This window comes from Prionailurus bengalensis, chromosome F2 (assembly GCF_016509475.1).
Source record: "Prionailurus bengalensis isolate Pbe53 chromosome F2, Fcat_Pben_1.1_paternal_pri, whole genome shotgun sequence".
Taxonomy (NCBI): domain Eukaryota; kingdom Metazoa; phylum Chordata; class Mammalia; order Carnivora; family Felidae; genus Prionailurus; species Prionailurus bengalensis.
In genome coordinates this window covers 38,000,398-38,024,292 of record NC_057353.1, presented here as the reverse complement: position 1 = coordinate 38,024,292, position 23,895 = coordinate 38,000,398, and the positions used below count along the sequence as shown (strand labels likewise).

Genomic DNA, 23,895 nt, shown 5'->3' with positions numbered 1-23,895 from the left:
CCAACTGAGCCACCCAATCATCCCCAAATTACTTTAGGGTAAAAAGAATTTCCTAACTTCACTGGGTTCTCTTTCATTTTTGCCAATGGAAGTCATCATAATAATATTGACAGGGAGAGAGAGACAGACAGACAGACAAAGTACACACTGGGTCATGCACAGTCTCCCACTTTGACCTATGTGTCCTTAGGTAAATCATTTAACCTACCTGTGCTTCAGTTTCTTCATCTGAAAGAGGGAATAATAATAGCACTCACCTCATGGAGGGCTGTGAGGATTAAATAAACTATTCCACGCTTGGCTCAAAATAGTTGTTCAATGAATCTAATCATCATTAATTTATATAACAAGCAGTTATATAAATCTTCTCATAGCTCCTTGTGAATATGGGCAAAGAACCTGACATGCTTTGATGGAAATTTTTAATATTCTTTTAAGAAGGGTGGGAATGATCTCAGCTCCCTTTACCCCTCAGAAATCCAGTAATTCACCTGGTCTTAAGAATTCTGACATAAACAGTTCTGGAATCCATTGCCCTCCATTTGTCTGCATTTCTGCCTCATCTCACTTCTGGAGCATCTCACCCCTGATGCTAGAGCCTCTTCCCAGAACTCCTTACCTCTCACATTTCCCTCCCCTGTTAGTTTTCCAACCCACAGAGCAATGATCTTAGAGACCTGGAATTCCAATGTTCTCCCTGCTCACAGATTGTCAGTGGCCGCCATTGGCCCTGGGATTCAGTGCAAAAGAATCTTTGTGTCTTGCATGTCGCTCTCAAGACCCTGCAAAATCCAGTTTTATCTCTCCCCAGGAGCCCACCATGACCTCCCCATAAGTACATACATATGCACATATACTTACATATGCATGCACACACATGCACATGTATTTGTGTATACACACACACACACACACACACACACACAGAGTTCCTTCAGTTCCTGACCTCCATGCTTTTGCCTCCCCAACCCCGATTGATTCTTTAGGTTTCAGTTTAGAGGTCACTTCCTCTGGGAAGCCTCAAGCAGCCCTTCCATGACAATTCAAACCATGCAAGCTGCCCATTGTCAGGTCTGCGGACCATACACTCAAAAAAGGCAGAGGCCAACGTATCTGGCTTACTTTCCACTGTGTATATTAAGCGCCCAATGCACTGCCGTGGCTTAGTAAGTGTTGTTGAATAAAAATCTGTTACATGATAAATTGCCATGTTTATTCTGCTCTTTTAAAGTTTAAACTTTGGCAAATCAGTACCTCATATAAAAAAGGACTATTTAAATTAGATGAGTTTTCTATTAGTTTCTTTCATGGAAGTAGTGCATGAGAACAAATGGTAAACAACAGCAAAAAATGTTTAAAATGTACCATTAAACACTTTTCCCCAGGCTGAATTGCTTGGAGCTATTGAATTTTTCTTTCAGAAACAGCATGAATTTAATGTTCATTTTAGCAAAAGACAAAAAAGATTAAAGGTGAGAAAAAGAATTCATTTCACAGTCCATCATTTTCTGCCTCAAAGAGAAATTAGCATTCCATTGATGGGAGGGAGGTAAAGTAATTCAAGTCTCTGTGGAGGGTAGTTAGCCAACTCCTATTCAAGTTAAAATTATGTCTGCCCTTCAACCCAGCAGTTTACTCCCAGGCATTTTTCTCTAAGGCGATAAAGGGACAACATCACAAAGAAGATGGCTTAGCCTGGATTGCCTAGAAAAGAGTCTGAAGCAAAGCTTTGTGGACAGGTTCAATCCCAGAGCCATAAAAGGGATGGAAAAGGGAAAGCCAGGCAAGAAAGAAAGGAGAAAGAAGAAAGTGGCACTTAGTGAGGTGGCCACAATGTTACAAGAAAATAAAGCCAGTCCCTAGCTAGGCCACATTTCTCTGGTCTGGCTGTGTAGACCCACTGCACCTGGGAAGCGTCCTGGGGTAAAGGAAGGAAGGGGGACATCCACTTGTCATCTTTCCAAATCTTCTGTCTTTCCCCAGTCAGTGTACCCTGTCCCCTACTCACCTGTCCCTCTGGCTATTAGGGACCACAGCACTTCCAGGTTGTGCTACCTGGTCCATCCAGGCAGCCCTGGGAAGTCAGTCCCTCCGCCCACAAAACAGGGACCCAGGGCTCTGCTCCCTCTGAGCTGGGAAGTGGTGGGAGGAGTCAGAACCATGGGTCCCTTTGAATCTGGTTGGGGCTGCAGCTGCCCTTCCGGAAGCTCTCCTGTATGACCCTTATCTTTGGGGGAGCACGAGACAGCCCCCACAGCTGGGAGATGGGGCCAGTGCCAAGGCAGTGCTGCTCTGCATTGAGTTTCAGTGCGAAATCGGCTGCAGGCCTGGTGGGCAGGTGGGTCCGGGAACACCTGAGGAAGAATATAAATTGGATCAATATAGATGTACACTCTACATTCACTGTAACATGGTTTATGAGCCCTAGTTTTTATACCGCTTAAACTTTCATGAATAGAGGGGTAAGCCCAATAAATTTTAATGTATTCAAAATTGCATTAAATCTGGTTAAAAACAATTTTGAACATATGACAGAATGTATGCCATGACGTAAAGAGAATGTGACTGAATGTGTGTGTGTGTGTGTGTGTGTGTGTGTGTGTGTAAGCCTAGAGATAGTAGGAGGAAAGATTTCCAAAATATAAAATATTTCTGGTCATTTCATCTGGGTGGTAATACTTCGAATGGCTTTCATTTTTACCTTAATATGTGCTTGTGCTTAAAAAAATGTATACTAATTATATCTTATTTTATAATCAGAAATATTTCAAAGTTATTCGCATCACGAACGATGTTTAAGAAATGATATCATGGCACCCGTCATAAATAAGAGCAGAGGAGTTTCCATTCGGGGTCTGCCAGACCACTATGACTCTGACCTGGAAAGGATTAGTGTGAATAGCACTAATCCATAATATCACCTATGGCATTATTACCAAATACGAATTTACTTAATGAAGATTTAACTCTGGAGCAACAAGGCTGAAGGAAAGATACACTGAAGCCTACCATTCAAGGACTTCCATACATGTGCCTCCCCACTATCTTCATAGCCACTTATTGGGACCCTGTTTCAACCTGGACAATAGGTCCTCACGACCCTGCCTTTCCCTCTTCCACAAGTTTGCTCCTGGAGCCCCATCTTTGTCCCAGCACAGCAACTGTCTGCTCCACAGGGGCTGGGCAGGGGGATGTGAAGGCCTCTTTCGGGCCTCAGCGCATGTGCTTCCTTCCCTGGTTACCTCATCAGAGTCACAAACCCACTTTGCAAATTATTGTGATTCTTAAAAACTCCTCTTCGACATCTCAGTAGAATTCAGAATATGAGATATTGTCAATAATCCCAAAGAAAAAATTTAATTTGCTTACCCAGAGCATGAATAACTAGATTTGCAGTTCTAAATGGACAAATTGATCATTTCACGTGACAGGAACAAATCCTGCTTGAAAATGATACTCCGTTGCAAAATGAGATGCAATAAAAATGTATTCCAAAGCACCAAGGTTGAAGAAATGAAATGACAGTGTTTTCTTTAAAGATTCTTACAATCTCAGGCTGGCTCTGGCTTCATGATGCTATTAGTTCCAAAGCACGGAGAGGTGAGCCAGTACACTCCATTGCACTCCCTCCAGAGGCAGGCTCACCTCCTGCCAGTGCAGAGTAGAAGTGAGGGGTGGGTGAGACCAGCCTGCTGGGAGCAGAGGCGGGCTGGCTGGGTCCTGGCATCCAGACAGCATGGCAAGCAGTCCGTGTCTGAGGAGACCAATAGGAAGGAGGTTTGTAGGGGAAAAACAGGTTTCTAACATGCAGAATGAGTAAAGCCCTGGGGAATTTAGTGTCAACAAGAGAGCCACAGACCCAAAATGGCATCGCTTAGGTTAAGGCCCCCAGTCAGTAAACCAAGACTTAATACCTAAACTAACTGCAGTTTCAATGCCCTAGAAATCTGACCTTTAACCAGGCAACATGGGAATTTCTGGTCAGCACTAGGAAATTCACTGATAGGCCCCTTCTCTTCCCCTAAGAAAGGCAACCGTGCTAAAATAATGGATTTTTTGCTAATAATATCCTTTTTTCCACCACTTTCTCTTTACTTTTGAAGACTTTACCTTTTATGTAGCCCTTTGGAGCTCCCCTCTACTTGCTACATGGGATGCTACCCGAGTCATGACTCATTTAATAAAGCCAATTCAATCTTTAAAATTTACTTAAAATATCTACAAAGATAGCTCATAAAAACAAAGCATTCTTAGAGGCCAGATATATATATACGCACACACATACACACAGATACATACACATATACATACATACGACACATACACACACACACACACACACACACACACACACACACTGTCCAATAGAGAGACATGATCCCTTGTCCAATTTTCATTTAGACTTGAGTCCATTCTCAGAAGAACTCTTCAATAAAAAGAGAGGCTGCTGAGTCCCCATGAATAAAAAGACCTCTGCAGTACCACAGCCAAGTTGTAATTCCTTAGTCCTATCCCAAATTGACCCACAGATATTTCCTGGTAAATTATACACTGAGATGCTGCTGGACACAAAGTCTGAGCTGACACTCAACTTGGACAACTAAGTGCCATCACGAGCCCTTCCCCACATTACAGCAGCAGTGAATGGAAGTCAGGTGATAAGTAGAGAACTGTCCTGTGTATATTACACAGTTGGTTCACCAGGTCCACAGACCCACCCAGTGGTCATTTCTCCAATTCTCAAATGTAAAATAAGAATGAACATATTTGGTAAGTGGTAGACTCTTCACATTAGTTTCTTGACCTGTGGAAAAAGAGCTCCTGGAGTAGGAAAGGTCAAGTAAAATCCCTTGAAGCTTCCCTTTTCAAGCCAAAATAACAAACCAAAGCCAATGTCACACCTTGGATGGAATGGCAGAGATTAGTGGCGTTTTCAAAGACAAAGGCTATAGGAATCATATCTTCGTATAATCCGTCAGACTGGCCCCTGCAAGAACTGAATAGATTATAGTGGATAACAGTGTACAATACAAATTTAGCCCAACAGCCATCTGTGCCAAATGTTGTCATCAATAACAGAGATCAATATAGCTTCCGGTATGTGGCATGTGGCTATTGATCTAGAAAATGCATCCTTCGCCAGCTATCGACAGAAGGAATAAAACTGTTCAGATTCACATGTTGTATACGTGAGATACATGTGGATATGTATTCATGGTTTTGCTCCAGTGCTAGTTAACTGCTCTGATATCTGTTACAACATTGTTGAAGGGAGCCTGGATCATTCGGATATCCCATGAACATAATATCGGCCTGTTATATTGTTGACATCACTTTATTTAAACATAATGAGCACGAAGTGGCAAATATTCTCCAGAGGGTGAGAGTGAAACTCTGAAATATATCAGAAGGCTGTTATTGGGAAAATTTTGAGGCGTTAGTGACATGGGGGCATGTCAGTCATCTTCTTAATGGTAAAGGGCAAGTCATCTTACCTTGTCCCTCCTACAGCTAAGAAAGAAGCACAATCCTAACTTGGCTTCTTTGGGTTTGGGAAGCTTCAACTCATTCATCAAGTTATATGAAGGCTATCAGTTTTGAGTGGGATTCAGAGAAAGAAAGGATTTTGTGGCAGGTCTAGGCTACAGTACAAGCAACCCTACCAACTGGGCCATATGGCTCAGCAGATTCCATGGTACCATAGCTATCTGTGTGGAGTTTCTAGCAAGGTTCAGTAGGAGAATTATAGAATAGACACCCAAGGTTCTGGGGAAAGGTTGTTATCTGCAGCAGATAAGTATATGAAGAATTGAAAAGCAATTTTTGGCATGTTTCATGGACCCTAGTAAATACTGAGCTTCTGATGATGGAACATTAAATGACCATCCAGCCAGAATTATCTATCATGAGCTGAATCCTGTCAGACTCACTATGTCATATGATCAATAGAAATCCATTATAAAGTGAAGGTGGAATATCTGAGATTGATTTTAGTCATTCCCAGAAGGCAAGAGTAATATACAAGAACAGATGATCCATACCCCATATGCTGAGCCCCCTTCTGGGGCTCCCTGAGATCAGATGATGGAGGAGGAAAAAGCCCAGGCTTGGTTCACAGAGAGTTTAGCTCAGTATGTTCTACAAGTTGAAAATGGACTGATGAGGCAGGGGTGGCTCTGAAAGACAGTGGTGAGATAAGATCTTCCCAAGGGATAGAACTTTTGTGCAGAGAACCTCATACTTTGTGTAGAAAGAAAAATGGCCTGAATTAAGAATGTACATAGAATCATGGGCAGTAGTAAAGGCTTGGCTGATTGGTCAGAGTCCTGGAAGAAACAGGATGAGAAGATTGGGGACAAGGAGGTCTAGGAAAGAGGTATGTAATATAACCTGGGGGAAGGGGCACAAAGTGTGAATATCTTTGTATTCTACATTAACGTAACCCCCTGGAAAGCATCCAGTGCAGAAGAAGTACCAAGTGGACAGGATTATTTACCTATCAGTGTCTGTCCTTATCTACTTCTGTGCTTCTGCAATGGGCCCGTCAATGGAGTAGCCATAGTTGCAAACATTGAGGCTATGCATTGTTCAAAAAGTACACCAGATCTGATCTAGCTAATACCACTACTGAATATCTGACCTCCCAATAAGAAAGAGAAATCCTGAGCATCCGATATGACATCATCTCTTAAGGAAATCAGACAGTTGGTAGCAAGTTGATTACATAAATCCTTTCTACCCTAAAAAGGACAGAAATTCATCCTGAGGTAGGAGTACAGTTTTACTTTTCCTTCCCACAGTGTATCAACCAGTATCAACCAAAAGAATAGGATTTCTCTTTATGGGATCTTATATAACATTGACTTGGGACAAGAGAGTCACTTTACAACAAAGGAAGTGTAGCAGTGGACACATGATAATGGGCTCCACTGCCCCTACAACATGCCAGCTTACAAATTTACAGACACAGAAACAAAAACAAAAACAAAAAACAAACCTGTGATTGTATATCAGCATCTATTATATGGTATTGTATCCCTAGTAGATATAATACACCTTACTCTTAGAACTTAGTCTTAGAACCTAGGAATGACTGGTCACTATCATTCCCAATCACCCTCTTGGAAAATTTATGTTTCCCACCTCTGTAAGTTTAGGCTCTGTGGAACAGAGATCCTCATTCCCAGAAAGGTAATATTCCCACCGAAGAACACAGTTAAAGTCTCACTAAAGAAAAGTCTCTGGCTACCACCTGTTTACTTGGGATTATTGTTCCAACAGACCAGCAGGCAAAGAAATGACTGAGGAGGTAGGACTGGTATTAATTATATGAGAAGCAGGGAGAAATATACTTGGCACACATGTCTTCGAACATCTCTAGGTATGTAGTCCTATGCCCGATTTTAATTCAAATGGGCAAATATAACAACTATGATCTGATTAGGGAAGGGTAATCAGAGGCTTAGAGCATTTGGAAATGTGGGTGTAGGTTAGCTACCAGGCAAGCCACCTAATATGTTTATTTTTTTATTTTCTTTAAATTAAAAGTTTTTAATTTTAGAGAGAGAGAGAGAAAGAGAAAGAGCTGGGGAGAGGGGCAGTGGAGAGAGGGGCAGAGGGAGAGAGAGAGAGAGAGAGAGAATCTTTTTTGTTTAAATTTTATTGAAATTCAAGTTAGTTAACATACAGTGTAGTCTCAGCTTCAGGAGTTGAACCCTCTTACATATGAACCCAGTGCCCTCCTTAATGCCCATCACCCATTTAATCCATCCCCTCACCCACCTCCCATCCAGCAACCCTCAGTCTGTTGTCTGTATTTAAGAGTTTCTTATGATTTGAAAGAAAGAATCTTAAACGGGCTCCACGCTCAGCATGGAGCCCAACACAAGGCTTGATCTCAGGACTGTGAGATCATGACCTAAACCCCAATCAAGAGGCAGACACTCAACCAACTGAGCCATCCAGGTGCCCCCAGGCAAGCCACCTAGACCATCAAAATTATGAGCTGAGGATGAGAGAAATATTGAAGAGTAGTAAAGGAGGGTGTTAGATAATGAGTTTCGGTTTCTTCATCTGTACTAACAGCAGTAGGGTATTGTTTGTCTTAATAAGGCTCCTTTTGGAGGTTTACACAGAAATTATGAGTAAACAGAAGCCAGAAAGAGCTGTGAGTATACCATGAAAACTTAATGCAAGAAATAAGTAGATCTGAGTGGTACAAGGAGACTGCCAAGGAAGTTGCTGGTGCTCTGCCCAGATCCCCTTTCCCACACCAGTCCTGGGGGTGGATACCCCAGGTCCTGGGGTGTTGACTCCTGACAAACTTTTTTGCAAGGCTGATGAGTGCCACCTCACTTAGAGATATCCCAGTTATGGACCTGGTCCCTCTTTGAAGGTGGCTCATATCCAATGACTGACTTATTTGGCCATATACTAGCCCAGCTCCCTTGCCTCTGGGAGGAGAATTGCAACCCCAGTGGTAAGTAGATGAGGCAGAAACCAGACTTCTTAAACCATACTTCCAACTCTCGTGCTGTCCTGATTTTCTCATTCCCTGCCTGGCTCCTCCCAAGAACATTCCCTCCATAAATCACTTGTACCAGTGTCCCCTTTCAGAGTCTGTTTCTCAGGAACCTCATCCAAGACACAAACCTAGTTTTCAAAAAGTGTTACTAGACGAACATTCAGTGCTAGACTCACAGAAGACTGAATGCTGAACCTTAGATTTCTGGACTAGGAATGCTTCCTTCTTTCCAGACTGTAGCTGAGAGTTGTGAGTGGTGCTGGAGACTAGAACAGGCCTGGAAAGGAAGCAGTGATCAGTCATTAGCTACGCTGACTAAGACGTGCAAGCACTGGAGGCTGCGTGACAAGTTCAAGGCAATCCATGTTCTGTAGCCAAACCAGAAATCAACTCTACAGGGTAAGAAATGTGAACGGAAGGAAGAGGAAGTCTCTGCACTTTGGGGAACTGCCCTCGTAAGACCAATTCTGTATCTGGGGCAAAGACGTCAATAGGGATTTGTTGTCTTTTCTAAAGAGAACATCGCACACTCACAATCTCCGCTGCATTCCGCCAGTCAGACAATATCTTACCTCCTGAGGACATCAGTCCCCCAGTTAGAGATTTCTAGTAATGACACTACATAAATATTTGCTTAGTGAATGAGTGAATCCTAATATCCTCAATGTCAGCTTGTGTGTGTCTGAAGTGCCTAGAGCCTGCTTATCACTGTATATAATATTCATAAAGCATTTTCAGTCCCATGGCAGAGGCTCTTTGCAGACAGAGTACAGTTATCTCTCTCCAAAGGATATGGTGAAGATTAATTAGTTAATTTCATAAAATGCTTCAGGGATGAACATTGCTTTATAAGAACTAATTATGAATATCACACGGTGTGCATGCCATATATTTATGCCTCTGAAGTTGAATGAAACTTGGGTGTTTTTTTTTATTGCTATAAGGAAGTTATTGGAGTTGATATACCATTTCTTTCTTATACAAAGGCTATTTTGTAAGGTTATTTTGCGGTTCAAAATGTAGGTTTTGTGTATCATACCACAGAGATAGCTGCGTCCGGTTGTGCAGCCAGGGAATTGACACTAACTACTTCTTGTTTTGGTTCATTCAAAACAACAGAGCCCATTATAATCTAAAATACATAAAATGTAGCAGAGCTCATATTCCTCCTCTACTGTATCCAGCTAGGCGTTTTGGGGAACACCAGTAAAACTCTCTGTGCTACAGTTAATCTGTCAAATTGGGCTATCCCATGGAACAAAATGATACAATTCAGGTATAGTCTTAATTAGTATGCAGGAATTGCCGTTATAAATACTAAGTTGAACAATCATGACTATTAAGTGTGCAAACCAAAATATTTGATTTATGTCTCTCATTGTCCCTTCAAATAAATTTATTCAGTAGAAGCATTTTCTTAAACCATGCCACTGCATTAAAACTCTTGGCAAGCCTCATAATTTTTCTGCTTATTGTTGGGTTATGTCAGAAGACAGTCTCAACCTGACAATTAGAATGGCCGTTGTTGGAATAATAAATCCGAAGGTAAATCCTTTTTCCCAGCACAGTGAGGGCTGGAATGCCTACTTTTGGCACAGGGACTCTGGCCTTCCAGCCATGCAACTGGAACATTTAGGCTTTGGACTTGGTCTTCTAGGCTTGGAAAAGCATGGCTCTTCTTTAATAGGAACCTGGCTCTTAAGGCATGGAATGTAGCCCTACAGGCATGGAATGAGCCCTCCCCGCCCTTTACCCCCAGGCCTGAAACTTGGTCCCATGCTTTGATTGTGTCCCTCCAGTGTGGAAGTGGAAAGTTGCCTGCAATCATGGAATATGCCCTCCAAACATGGATTCAGCACTTCCAGGCCTGAATTCCATCCTACCATGTATGAGATCTGGTCTTCCAGATATGACCCTACAGCCATGTAACCTGCCTTTGTACTTGGAACTATATAGTATATCCAGGGAGGCTGGCACACCAGGCATGAGGCCCGACTTCTAGGCACATAACCCAGCCTTCCTGGCATGAACCATGGTCATCTGGTTGTGAAACCTGGCCCTAAACATAGGATTTCACCCTACAAATAAGGAACTCTGTGTAGAACATGAGTCTAGAGGAATGGAATCTGACAAACCAACTCTGGAATCTGATGTTTTGGATGTTGATTTAAAACTTTTATGTTGCCTTTCCAGGCATAAACTCTGATTTTCCACATGAGACACAGCCTTACAGGTATGTAGTTGGAATTCCAGTGAAAACTAACACTCTGACCATGAAATCTGGCCCTCCAGGTATAGAATGTAGCCTTTTGGTCAGGGAACTTAGACGTCTAATTATGGAATTGGACTTTCCAGTTACAGAAAACTAGTACAAAATGTGAATCTTGATTCTCTAGGCATAGAATTTGGTCTTCTATGTGTGGAATTTGGACTTCTGCATGTGGCCCCTGGGAATAGGCATAGATGTTGACTGTACTAGGAACCTGGTGACCTGTCATGGAACTTTGCACTACACGTATGTGACCTCAGTTTGCAACATGGAACTCAGCACTACAAGCATGAAAGCTGACACTCCATTTATGGAATCTCAAACTCAGAGTATGAAACCTCTGTCATTTCATATATAGAAGTACAATCTCCAGTCATGGTACCAGGCTCTACAAACATGCAACTTGGCATTCCATGTGTGGAATCTGAATCTCCATGGACTTACTGTGATGAATGTGGTAAAGTTGGAATCTGGTATATAAGTCATAGAAGTTGTCCTTGTAAGACATGATCTCGTGTTGCCCAGGTATGGAATTTCATTCTCAGTGAATGCATGCTCAACATCCAAACATGAAAACTGACCCAGAAAGCATAGAACCCAGTCTGCCATATATAGACCTTTGAATTTCATGCATAAAAACTAGGCTCTATAGGCTTGGAACTTAGCACTTCATGTGTGGAATATCGATCTCAAAGCATGGAACTTGGCTCAAGTGTGGAACATGACACTAAAAATATATAACCTTGTATTTCAGCCATCCACATGGGCTTGTCAAAACTTGCAAACTGATCTAGTCATGGATACTGGAACCCCACGTTAGTAATCTTAATGTCAATGTAGCAAAGCCTTAAAAGCATGGAGAATGGCATCACATGTGTGGATTCTCAATCTCCAAACATGAACAACCTCAGGGTGTGGATCTGGGTGCCCAATCTGTATTTCTGTCATAGATTTTGGCTCTCTATATATAGAATTTGGTTTTCCTGTCAAGGAACTTGAAACTCTATGTGTGGAATCTCAACATCCAGGAGGTAGAATATGGCCCTACAAGTACAGAAACTAGCATTTCATGCTTGATTTCCAAGCATGGAACCTGGACCTATAATCATGGACATTGGCACTGGAGGTATGGATTATAAGAATGAAACATGGCCAGACATGTTTGAAGCCTCATATTCCAGACATGGAAATTGGCATTTCAGCCATAGGCATTGGCCCTCCAAAACAAGGAAACTGATCTCTGAGGCACTGTATCTGCCACACTATGCGTTATGGACTGAATTGCACCCTCACAAGTTCATGTCTAGAAGTCCTACCCCTCAGTGTGACTTATTTGAAGATAGCACCTTTAGGGAGGTAATTAAGGTGAAATGAAGTCATAAGGCTGAGGCCCTAATCCAATAGGACTGATGTTATTATACAAAGATAAAGAGGCATCAGAGATCACTCTCTTGGTGTGTGCACAGAGGGAAGGAAGACCATGTGGGGATATAGCAAGAAGGTTACTATCTGCAAGCCAGGAAGAGAGGCCTCACCAGAAAGCACATTTTCTAGCACCTTTATCTTGGACTTTTAACCTCTAGAACTGTGAGATAATACCTTTCTATTGTTTAAGACATCCAGTTGATAGTATTTTGTTACAGCAGTCCAAGCAAACTAATATACCATAAGGAGTTTCAATCTCCACACTGTAAGCATAGAACGTGATATATATTATTTGTGTAATTTGAATCCCTGAGCATAAAACCTGGCACTACAAACAAAGGACCTCACACTTCCTGTGATAAATCTTTATTTCTAAGCATGGAACCCGGCACTCCAATGTATAATCACACACGCACTGATGGAACATGTATCTACAAGCACTTCCAGTGTTATATGTGTAGAATCCCAATCCCCATGCATGAGACACAGCACCGCCTTACATGCACTGAACCTGGCTCTCAAGACATGAACCTAGCCCTCAAGGCATTTAAGTCACAGAGGTTAACACTACAATACATGAAACTATGCATAATATTTTTCAGTACATATTTAATACTGCAATTTCTAAACATTTTAATTGACTGTACAAGCTTAGCATCTCCCATCATATGTGGAGCCTCGATCTCCACACATGGCATCTGGCCCAAGAACAATTTAACTTGTCATTCCATGTGTGAAATCTCAATATTCAACCTAGCCTTCAAATCATGCCAACTAGTACTCCGTTTCTGGAATCTCGATCATTAAACATGGCGCCAGACTCTATATACATGATACTGACACTCTATGCATAGAATCTCAATCTCCAAGCAAAAACTGGATTCCATATCCGTGGCACTTGGCATTTCATGCCTGAAATCTCTAACTCTATGCATGGCACTTCGCTCAACTAGAATGGAGACTAGCATTTCATATGCAGAACCTAGATCTACAAGAAATTCATCTGGTCTTAATAACGTGGAATCAAGCACTCCATACACATAATTTCAAACTGCAAGCACAGAACAGTCTTCTATGGGTGAAACTTGGCATTACAGACATTGGACATGGATGCGAGTTATGGCTGTTGGCTTTCCAAGGCAAGGAACCTTTAACCTCAGGCATGGAACATTAAATACACACATATATTCTCAATATCCAAACATGGACTTGGCCCTAAAAGCATGGAAAATAGCATTTTGTGCATAGAATTTCAATCACCAAACACAGAACCAGGCCTTACAGCATGGAACCTGGAACCTCACATGTGGATTATCAATCTCTACACATGGAGTCTAGCCCCCAAAAGAATGAGACCTGATGCTCCATCTGTGAAACTTCAATCTTGACATTGGACCTGTCCCTGAAAGCTTTCAACTTGTCATTCAATGTATGGAATCTTAATCTCCAAACATTTAACTTGGCTTCATATATTTGAAATCTGTAACCCAAACAAGGAACATGGGCTTTCACTGTTCAAATTTATATTTCCAAGACATGCAAACTTGTCTTCCAGCATGGAACTTGTTACTATTCAAATAGATTTTAAAGATTTGTATCTTTATGTGAAATATGGACCTAAAGCTTGTCACCTTTCTCCCTATGTGTAGAATATAACATTCATGTATGGAACATGGACCAACAATGATGGAATGTGGCACTCCACGTGTGGATTTCAACCTCCAAATGTAGACTTTGGCCACAGAAGTATGGGTTCCAGCATTTACATTTGCTTGTCACTCATTGACCTACACTCCTTAAATCATAGAACCTGGTCTTCCAGGCATGAAATCTGGAACTCCATGTATGTAATATTAATCTCCACGTATGGAACCTGACACACCAAGTATGGAATCTTCATGCTGTCTCTTTTGGATATAACCCTTCAAACAGGGTACTTGGATTTCAGTTTGTGAAACCTCAAGTTACGAACATAGAACATGACTTGATATGTTTGCAACTCAGAACTCCAGTCATGGAACCTGGTGTTTCAATCACAGACCTTGACTCTACAAAAGATGGAACATTGATTCCAGACATAATACCTGGCATACCATGTATGGATCTCAATCTCCAAGCATGGAATATGACGCTCCATTGGGGAATTTCAATCTCTGTATGTGGAACCTGGCTCTAAAAGCATGCAATCTGGAGTACCACATTTGAAATATCCATCTTTAAGCATGAATCTGAACCTATAAGCATGGTAACACACCATGTGTGTTATCTTAATCTCCATGCATGGAATTTGGAACTATTAGCAGAGAACCTGGTTCTGTATGTGTGGAAACTCAGTCTCCATAAATAGAAATTGGATTAACAGTCACGGACACTGTCACTTCTTGTTAGGAGACAAAAAATGCATCGTGGATCATGGAGTTCCATGTTAGAATTTCAATCTACTAATATGGAATTTGACCTGACATGTGAGGAGTCTTACACTCCAGACATGGAACCTCATATTTTAATCGTAGACTTCAGCTTGCCAAGTCATGGAGCCTAATTTCTTAAGCTACCTATCACATCATGTATGGAATTTTGATGTCTAGAACCCAACCCTGTGAGTATGGAAACTGACACTCAATGTATGGAATTTCAATATCTGAATAGAGAAATTAGCCTTACAAGCAAAGGACACGACATCCCATGGGTGGAAAATCTGTCATCAAGTGTAGAACCTGACCCTACAAGCATGGAATATGACAGTGCATATGTGGGAACTCAATCTCTAAGAATGCACCTCAGCCTTACAAGCACCAAGTCTGATATTCCATGTGTGAAATCCCAATCCTCAAGCACGGAACACTGTCTTAATGTGAGAAATCTGGCATTCCAGATACAGAGATTGACTTTTCAAGATATGGAACCTGATTTTCTAGGCAGCAAACTTGATACTTCACCTTTGAAATCTCAATATTAAGCATAAAGCCTGGCCTTACTGGAATGGAAATTGATGCTCCATCTGTGGAATCTCATTCTTGAAGCACAAAACATAGTTTTACAAGTGTGGAATGTGGTAATCCAGCCTTCATACCTGACATTTGAGTCATAGAATTTGATACTATAAGGACCTAGGTCTCCCAGGCTTGGAACCTAGTACTTCATGTGTGAAAGATAAGCTTCTGGTCATTGATTTCGTTCTAGGTGTGTATCATGCCTTTCCACACATAAAATTTGGTTCTCCATATAAGACTCATTCTTACTGTCTTGGCATCTAAGCTTCCTTGAGGAACTTAGCCCTCAGAGGATAAACTTTGGCCCTCTAAGTGTTGAATGTAGTTCTTCAAACATTGATCCTTACACTCTAAGTAGATAATCTAACTTTATAGGCATGGGAAGTCTATCCAAATGTGAATCCTGCTTTTCCAGCCATAGAATCACTTCTTCTCAGTGTGGAATCTGGGCTTCTATTGGTGGATCAGGGCCTTCTAGCCATGGAATTAGGCCTTCTAGGCAAAGCATGGCCTCCTATCTGTTTGAGATCTCTCTTTTTTTTTAGGCTTGGAACATAACCTCTTGGGAGTGAAACCTGAACCTAAAGAAATAGTATCTAATCCATCAAGAGTGGAATTTACTCAACTGGACCTGAAATACTGAATCTAGACTTCTTAGCATGACACAAGTTCTTTCAGTCTTGATAATTAACTCTAGACATGGAATTTGATTATCTATGTTTCAAAGCAGCCATCAATGGGTAAAACCTGGATTTCTGAGTATGGAGAGATAGCTCCCCAGGCACTGAACCTAGTCCTCCCTTTAAAGAACTGCCTCCAGGCACAGAACATGAAATTCCATGTGTGGAATCCTAACCTCCAAATATGGAACCCTACAGGCATAGAACTTGGCACTTCCAGAATTTCAAATTCCATGCATATTTCATGACGCTTGACCCTTGGCAAACTGTATGTGGAAGCTCAATCTCCAAGCATATAACCTGATCTTACAAATGTGGAACCTGGCACTCCCCATGATACTGGGCAGTTCAGTCTCAAAATACTCTACAAGATATGAATCCTGGCATTTACAAGCAAGGAATCTGGCACTCTATGTCCAAATCTCTTTCTATCTATCTATGTCTATGTCTTTCTTCAAACATGGAACATGGTCTTACCAGTGTGGAAAGTGGCAACCCAGACATAGTACTTGGATTTTAGTTATATGCCATATTATGTAAATAAGCCAAAATGGCCTCTCTGCATTTGTTCCTAAATTGCTTATTCTTCACTACAGGCTGTCAACTCAGAAGCCCACAGACATTATACACAACTTTATATATATAAAATATATATTACATTATATATATTATATGTATATATTATATATTATTGTATATTATATGGTATATTATATATATTACATTATATATAATATATATAATTATATATATATAAAACATTAGATATATTACATATAAAAATAACCCAAACAAGCAGAATTTTAGCCATTTAGAGACTGTCTTCTTTACAGACCTTATGAAACTACACTCAGATCTGCTGGTCATTGATGAGATAGAGCCTTATGTTTATAAGATCCCAAGCTACCACTGCCCTTTGGAGCTCTGTGACCCAGAGATTCCCTGCCATGCTGTTGAGCAATATCCTCTAGACTTAAAAGCTCCCACTTTTATCTCCCTCTCTCCTAGGAATTCCTTTACCTTCATCCCTTTCTGAATGGTCACACACTCACCATAAGTCTCTGAATGGACTCATGCTATGAGGGACATTCTCCTCTCATACAACTCTGTCCAAGCACTGTACGATAAGCTTGTTGTGTGTTACTTCTCATAATCATACCTATTTCCTTGATCGGTCCCAAATCCTTTAAAAACATTTTTTAAATATTTACTTATTGTTGAGATACAGAGATAGACAGAGCATGAACAGGAGAGGGGCAGAGAGAGAGGGAGACACAGAATCCGAAGCAGGCTACAGGCTCCGAGCTGTCAGCACAGAGCCCGACGTGGGGCTTGAACCCACGAACTGTGTGATAGTGACCGGAGCCGAAGTTGGACACTTAACCAGCTGAGCTACCCAAGTTCCCCAGACCCAAATCCTTTAAGTGAAACCCATGTTCAAGTAAAACATGGATCCTGGTCTCCCAGGCCTGGAACCTGGTACTGTGTGTTTGTCCTAATTCCCAAGCAAGGAAACTGGCCCTATAACAATAGGATCTGTCACTCCATACCTGGGATATCATTCACCAAGAATAGAATCTGGTTTCTTTGACATGAAAATAAGAACTCCATATATAGAATATCTGTCTCCAAAAATGGAATATCAATCTGCAAACATGGAACCTAGCTATACATGCAGGGAACCAGCACTCTGTATATGAAATTTGTATTTTTAGAATTGATTCAGGTCTTCAGGATATGAATCGTGCCTTTCCAGGCATAAACTCTGATCCTCCATAGGAGAACTGACCCTAAACACATAGAACTTGGACCCCAGGCATAAAAACATAGCCCTCTAAGGCATGCACGTCACCCCTATCCCCCAGGTGTTTAATGTGTTAGTCATAGTTGTTTCTGAATTATGAGGTTTAAGTGGTTTTAATTTTGATTTGTGTGTGTGTGTGTGTGTGTGTGTGTGCGCGTGTGTGTGTGTGTGTGTGCGTGTGTGTGTGTTTGAGTTACATGTTTTTCTGGAGTCATTATGTAATTTAAAAGGAAGAATAAATTTTCACAGGATAAAAAATGCTTTCTTTTATCAGAAAAAAAATAATTACATAACATATATACTAGTTTATAATGCAATCCTTTAAGAAAGTCCACAAGCTGTTGTGTGTAATTTTCCATTGCTATAGCTCTTATGCCATCTTCTGGTCTAAATATAATTCAACTATTTGGAAATGTCTAGCATCAGTGGTTAGTACCTTAATGTTATTTCAGAAATTTTACTCGTCCTGCAAATACCTATTTGCACATCAAGTGTAAAACTTTAAGTCAGCAACTTAAAATTTTATGACCACATAAAGAAAGTTTAATAGAGTGGGAAAAGTACATTGGGAAATCTTGTCAAAATCTAACTTCAGAGATAGGTTGAAATAAATGCATTCTTGGATAAACCTCCATAAACCTAAAACACAATATAAATGTATTTCCAAATACTGATTTAGGTACACTACAGAAAAAGCATAGGATTTAGAGTAAAAAAAAAAAAATGGGTTTGAATACCACCTTTGCCAGTAATTTATGATATAACCTTTATAAATTCACTTAACTTCTCATTTACCTTATTTCACCCCTATTAAATGAAGATAACACTATCAGCCTTTCTCTACTACCTCTAGCCCTTCTTCCTGCTTATTCTTGAACTTCTAAATTACTACAAATTATTATGTATTGCTCTCTGCACACTAAAGGCATCAGACATCTTAATTCAGAAAAAAAAATAAACCAGTAAATTTCCATGATAGACAAAAAAAGCTATTCAGAGTTCTTTGACATTCTATGACATTCTAGTTTATACTCTAGAATTTTGAAAAATATGCTGAGCATGTGCAAAGATACAAGGGTTGAGAGGTAGTGAAATAACACCATCATAGCCAGACATATGACGGATTTTCACAGATCCAGAAAGAATAAAGCTCTGAGCACCAAAATTGATTGAAAAAGGTGAGTGAAGACTTAAGGAAATATAATACTGAAGATTAGGGTCACTAATCACGATCAAAGATCATTCATCTACTGATGATGACTTTCAGAGTCAAATCTTTAAGTGCAAAAGCTGAAAGCTCCCAGTAGTTCTATGCCTGGTCCCAAACCAGAAGCCTAAAATATATCTGTTCAGTAAATTCTCACTTCCTGCTCTAACTGGATCCCCACTTTCTGTTATGGACTATGGTGTCATTTACCCTCTTGCTCCCTGTATCCCCTGTTTCCTCAGGTGGGATCATAGGTATCACTGCACATTTATTTTGGAATGTGTGATAACTGATTAACATCTATCCATTAGTCCAAATCCACCATCACCACAGGTCAGGATCAGGAGAATAGGGACCCGTGTTTTGGTTCACCATTAAAATTCCAGAACGTAAGGATGTTGAACATAGAATATGCATAGCACATGATTTTGAATCAATGATTAGATAAATGCAAACAAGAAAAAGGGTAAGAAGACAAAACACACGAAAGAGGTAAGCGTTTCTGCATTTGGTTCATATTATGTCTTCCTGGTGGCCACAAGGCTGTAAATATCTCATTCCATTCTGCTTTTATGGCTAAATAAGGGAATTTTTCTTTCTTTTTTTTTTTTACTTTTTAAAAGTTAAGCTATATTTTTTCTAGGGGAAATTTAAAAGTATAAGAATTACAAAAAAATGTAAAAATTACCATCCTTTAGAATGGTTCCCCATAATATCTTCACATATTTAACCCCAGTATGTTCTGTGATTGTGCCTTAAAAAGATAAGTATTATTTTAAAAGTTAAAAAAATAAGTATTATATGAGTGCAGTATTCTATTCTTCCCTAAATATCTTAGAAAAACATAATTATTTAAAAAAAATTTTTTTTCAATGTTTTTTATTTATTTTTGGGACAGAGAGAGACAGAGCATGAACGGGGGAGGGGCAGAGAGAGAGGGAGACACAGAATCGGAAACAGGCTCCAGGCTCTGAGCCATCAGCCCAGAGCCCGACGCGGGGCTCGAACTCACGGACTACGAGATCGTGACCTGGCTGAAGTCGGACGCCTAACCGACTGCGCCACCCAGGCGCCCCAAAACATAATTATTAAAGTAACATATGCTCATTAGCTGAATTTAAGTTTTGTTTTGTTTTGCCTCTCTATGTTAAGGGATATATAAAATTTTTCTTTAAAAATTTTTCTGTTGCTATCAATGCAATCTCATTCCTTTCATTCAGAGGAATAAAGAGCATCTGTGTCTCTATTTTTAAAAAAATCATGTCACCAAAGTGCGGAGATTTAAAAGAAGATAATAAAATAAGGGACACTGAATAGAGAAAGGATTTAGTCCTGATTGCTTTAGACATGAAGATAAGAGAGGCAGCTATTTGGGGCTCCTGGGTGGCTTCATCGGTTAAGTGTCTGACTTCGGCTCAGGTCACGATCTCACTCGTCCATGAGTTCAAGCCCCACGTCGGGCTCTGTGCTGATAGAGAGTCTGCTTTGGATTCTGTGTCTCCTCTCTCTACCCCTCCCCTGCCTGTGAGTTCTCTCTGTCTCTCTCTCAGATATAAACATTAAAAAAAGAAAAAGAAAAAAAAAAAGAGAGGCTGCTATTTGAGGTATTTTATTACCTTCCTTTAGGTCAGCTTGTCCTAAACCCCCAATTCCCACAAACTCCTCTCCATACCTATCTTCTTTGTTTGTTATTATTAAAAAATATTTTTAATGTTTATTTATTTATTTATTTTGAGAGAGAGAGACAGAGAGAGCGAGTGAGCGAGCACATGAGTGGTAGGGCAGAGGGAGACAGAATCCAAAGCAGGCTCCAGGCTCTGAGCTGTCAGCACAAAGCCCAACACAGGGCTCGAACCCCTGAAACGTGAGATCATGACCTGAGCTGAGGTAGGATGCTTAACCAACTGAGCCACCCAGGCGCAGCCTCAATACCTGTCTTCTAACCAATCACCACACCCATGCTGATTTATTTCTCCCCTCTGACTTTGTCCGTGGCACCAGAGCAACCAAAAGCAGTCCCTGGTCGGCGATGAAGGCCTAACACAGCAGTTCCTTCATGAGGAAGCCGCATAGACATGCATCTGAATGGCAGTTTAGGACTGAACACGCTAGACGGAACAGCGCCCTCCACTGTAATCGAGTGTACTGCCCTGTACATAATTAAGCCCACCAAGATCCACATTGCTTTTGACTGGACCCCATCCCAGATTCTGCAGGACTGGCCCAGGCTACTGGGTCCGCGGACTGAGACTTTCTCTCTCTCTCCCAGAGCAATGAAAATTCCAGAGCAGGATCTGCAACCAGCAGTGGCAGACCCCAGCCTGAGGGCTTGCCCTGAGGTAATAAGGTCCTTTTGCATTTGGGAAACAAACACAGAAAAGGAAGCTGTCATCACTGCTTTAAGGGTGATGTCAACAACTCGCATTATCCAGAAGTGGGGTAAAATCATAAACCACACAGTAAAATTGTGGTTAGAATTTTCTTGCCCCCCCCAGCACAGAACTCGTAGGCGGGTTAAGCAGGCTCAGGCATGCCTGGAGACTCTGGACACTTTCCCACCCACTCTCTACCCTCTCCCACAGAAGCTAGATTATGCCCTACGGTTCAGCGAGTTGCTGGCTGAGCTTCTGTTCTAACCCGAGGGACCTCCCTGAAACCTCTTTATCTCTATGAGACCTGCTGTGGCCCACAGGCCCCACTGTCATGCCCCGCTGATTAAATCAGTTTGCCTGACTATTGGAAAATAGCACTGGGCAGAGTTGGATCTCTCCTCCCCTCTCCCAGAGGGGCCGTGCAATTGCTTTTCTTGCCCATAATGCTTGAATTCTGCCTCCCAGCTCCCAACGTTCTCAAATAGAGGCTTGGCCAAAGGGCCAGTCCTCAGAGGCCAGTCTGTCCTAGTCTGGCCGTGCTGTCTTCAGCTTCTTCTCCATGGATCCTGCACGTGGAGTTTTTTCTACCACTTAACAGAACTTAAAGTGACTTACTGAATAGTCTCCCTCCAAAAACAGCAGTCACATTATAATGAAAGGATCTCCAAAGGACAGGATGATACATCCACCAGTAAAAATGTAACCTAAAGAGGAAACAACAGAAAAAAAAATTAGAAGCAAGAAAGCAGAGACACAGTGACAAGTGCTTCGGCAGTCCAGAGAAAGTTGAAACGTCACCTTGTGTTGGGAGAAGCCAGGATTCAAACAGAATCAAGCATATAACTGCAGAAAAGCTTGAGAAATTAAGCCACTGGTAACTCTGAAAAGTAGGGTGATGCAGATCCAGCTGAGACTGAAGAAATACTTGAAGTGTGATTAAGAACTCCCTGGGGGGGGGGGGCGCCTGGGTGGCGCAGTAGGTTAAGCGTCCGACTTCAGCCAGGTCATGATCTCGCTGTCCATGAGTTCGAGCCCCGCGTCGGGCTCTGGGCTGATGGCTCAGAGCCTGGAGCCTGTTTCCGATTCTGTGTCTCCCTCTCTCTCTGCCCCTCCCCCGTTCATGCTCTGTCTCTCTCTGTCCCAAAAATAAATAAACGTTGAAAAAAAATTAAAAAAAAAATTAAAAAAAAAAAAAAGAACTCCCTGGGTTCCCAGATCTCCCTCCCCTCCCCTCCCCTGTGCCACAGGGTGACTGCAGGGTAATGACATTACCTTCCTCCAACTTCGGACAAGCTGGGAGCTTTATTCTTTGTGAAGAGGTTGAACCAGATAGATTCTGGACTCATGGACACAAGAAGACATAGATGTGGGTGCTGCTGTATTATATACTAGAAGAATAAGTGAAAGGCTCTGTTCTGAATTATAAAACTCCTCTCTCCTTTTCCTTATTTGAGTCCTAGAATGCTATACTTTAAGCTTATATCTGCTAAACAGGAGAATGGAGGGTTTTTCCTTCGGGCCAAAGTCCTACAGATGATGAAGTTCTGCCCACTGAAATAACGTAGCCAGGTTACCTTTCAGAGAAGCCTACTGGACAATAAGCACCCATGCAACTATTCCAATCACGTATAAATATGATCAGTAGTCAAGGGTCAGCAGATATTAGAGGAAAGCCACAAGCATGAAATGCCAAAGCAGACATGAAAAAAAAAAAAAGGAAAAAGAAAAAAATAGGAAAGAGACCAAAAACATCTAAAACAAAACAAACAACCCATAAACATCTCTGGTCTGATCTCTCTTGGTGTCTGACCATACCCTCAGTCCTGCACCTGGGGAAATGGGACAATCGGGTGGCCTATATGCACCCAATGGCAATGCCCAGATCCAGGGGTCTGAACCAGTCTTCAGGGTCAACGATTCAAGATGGCCTGAATTCACCAAGGCCTCCCTGGGAAGAAGGGAAAGAACAACCAGAAAAGAAAAAGAAAGGCTCCAAGGCATTGGCTGAATGTGAAGAAAAAAATGAATGAGAACTGGAAGAAATAAATAGAAAAACACAGAGAAATTGTCAGGGGGACAAAGGGCTCATCCAAAAAAAAAAAAAAACAAAAAAAAACAAAGAAAAAAGAAAAGAAAAAAATCTGGTAGGTATTCATCTTCTTCTTCATTAAGCTCTGACTCTCCTAGCAGATCTTCAGATTCTGAAGATGAGGATAAAAAATAAGGGAAAAAGAGAACCATTCACATAAATCTGAGAACTCCATGTCAGCGACTGAAGCAGACAGTAAGGATAGTTTAAAAAATAAGTCTAAGGACACAGCTGAGAAAGAAAAGGACATGAGAGGACTCATGGAAAAAATAAAGATGTATCCTGAAGATAAGCCTTTATCATCAGAGTCCTTATCAGAGTGAGATTAGATTGAGGAGGGTACAAGCAAAAAAGAAGAAAAGGAGTGAAGGAGAAAAAGTAACAAGAAACAAAAAAGAAGCATAAGAAACCGTAAGAAGAGGAAAAAGAAAGCTACTAGTTCAAGTCTTGACTCATAGGAACATTAAGAAAAATCAAGATTCCCTTGTAAAGAAACTGCAATGTCTAAGGAAATTTCAACTGTGAACATTAT

General features: G+C 41.2%; 2 long non-coding RNA genes and 1 pseudogene across 2 annotated transcripts in view; 1 reads left to right on the top strand and 2 right to left on the bottom strand.

Annotated features, from left to right (window-relative positions):
* Positions 1-23,895, bottom strand: part of LOC122495578 — a 120,441-nt gene that overhangs the window by 6,544 nt on the left and 90,002 nt on the right. The window lies entirely within an intron of this gene.
* LOC122495580 lies at positions 1,195-21,984 on the bottom strand. The gene is made up of 2 exons (XR_006300499.1): positions 21,890-21,984; positions 1,195-3,754 (listed from the first exon to the last, which is right to left on the bottom strand). It is a non-coding gene; the product is annotated as an uncharacterized LOC122495580 (long non-coding RNA).
* On the top strand, positions 23,110-23,821 carry LOC122495577 (annotated as a pseudogene).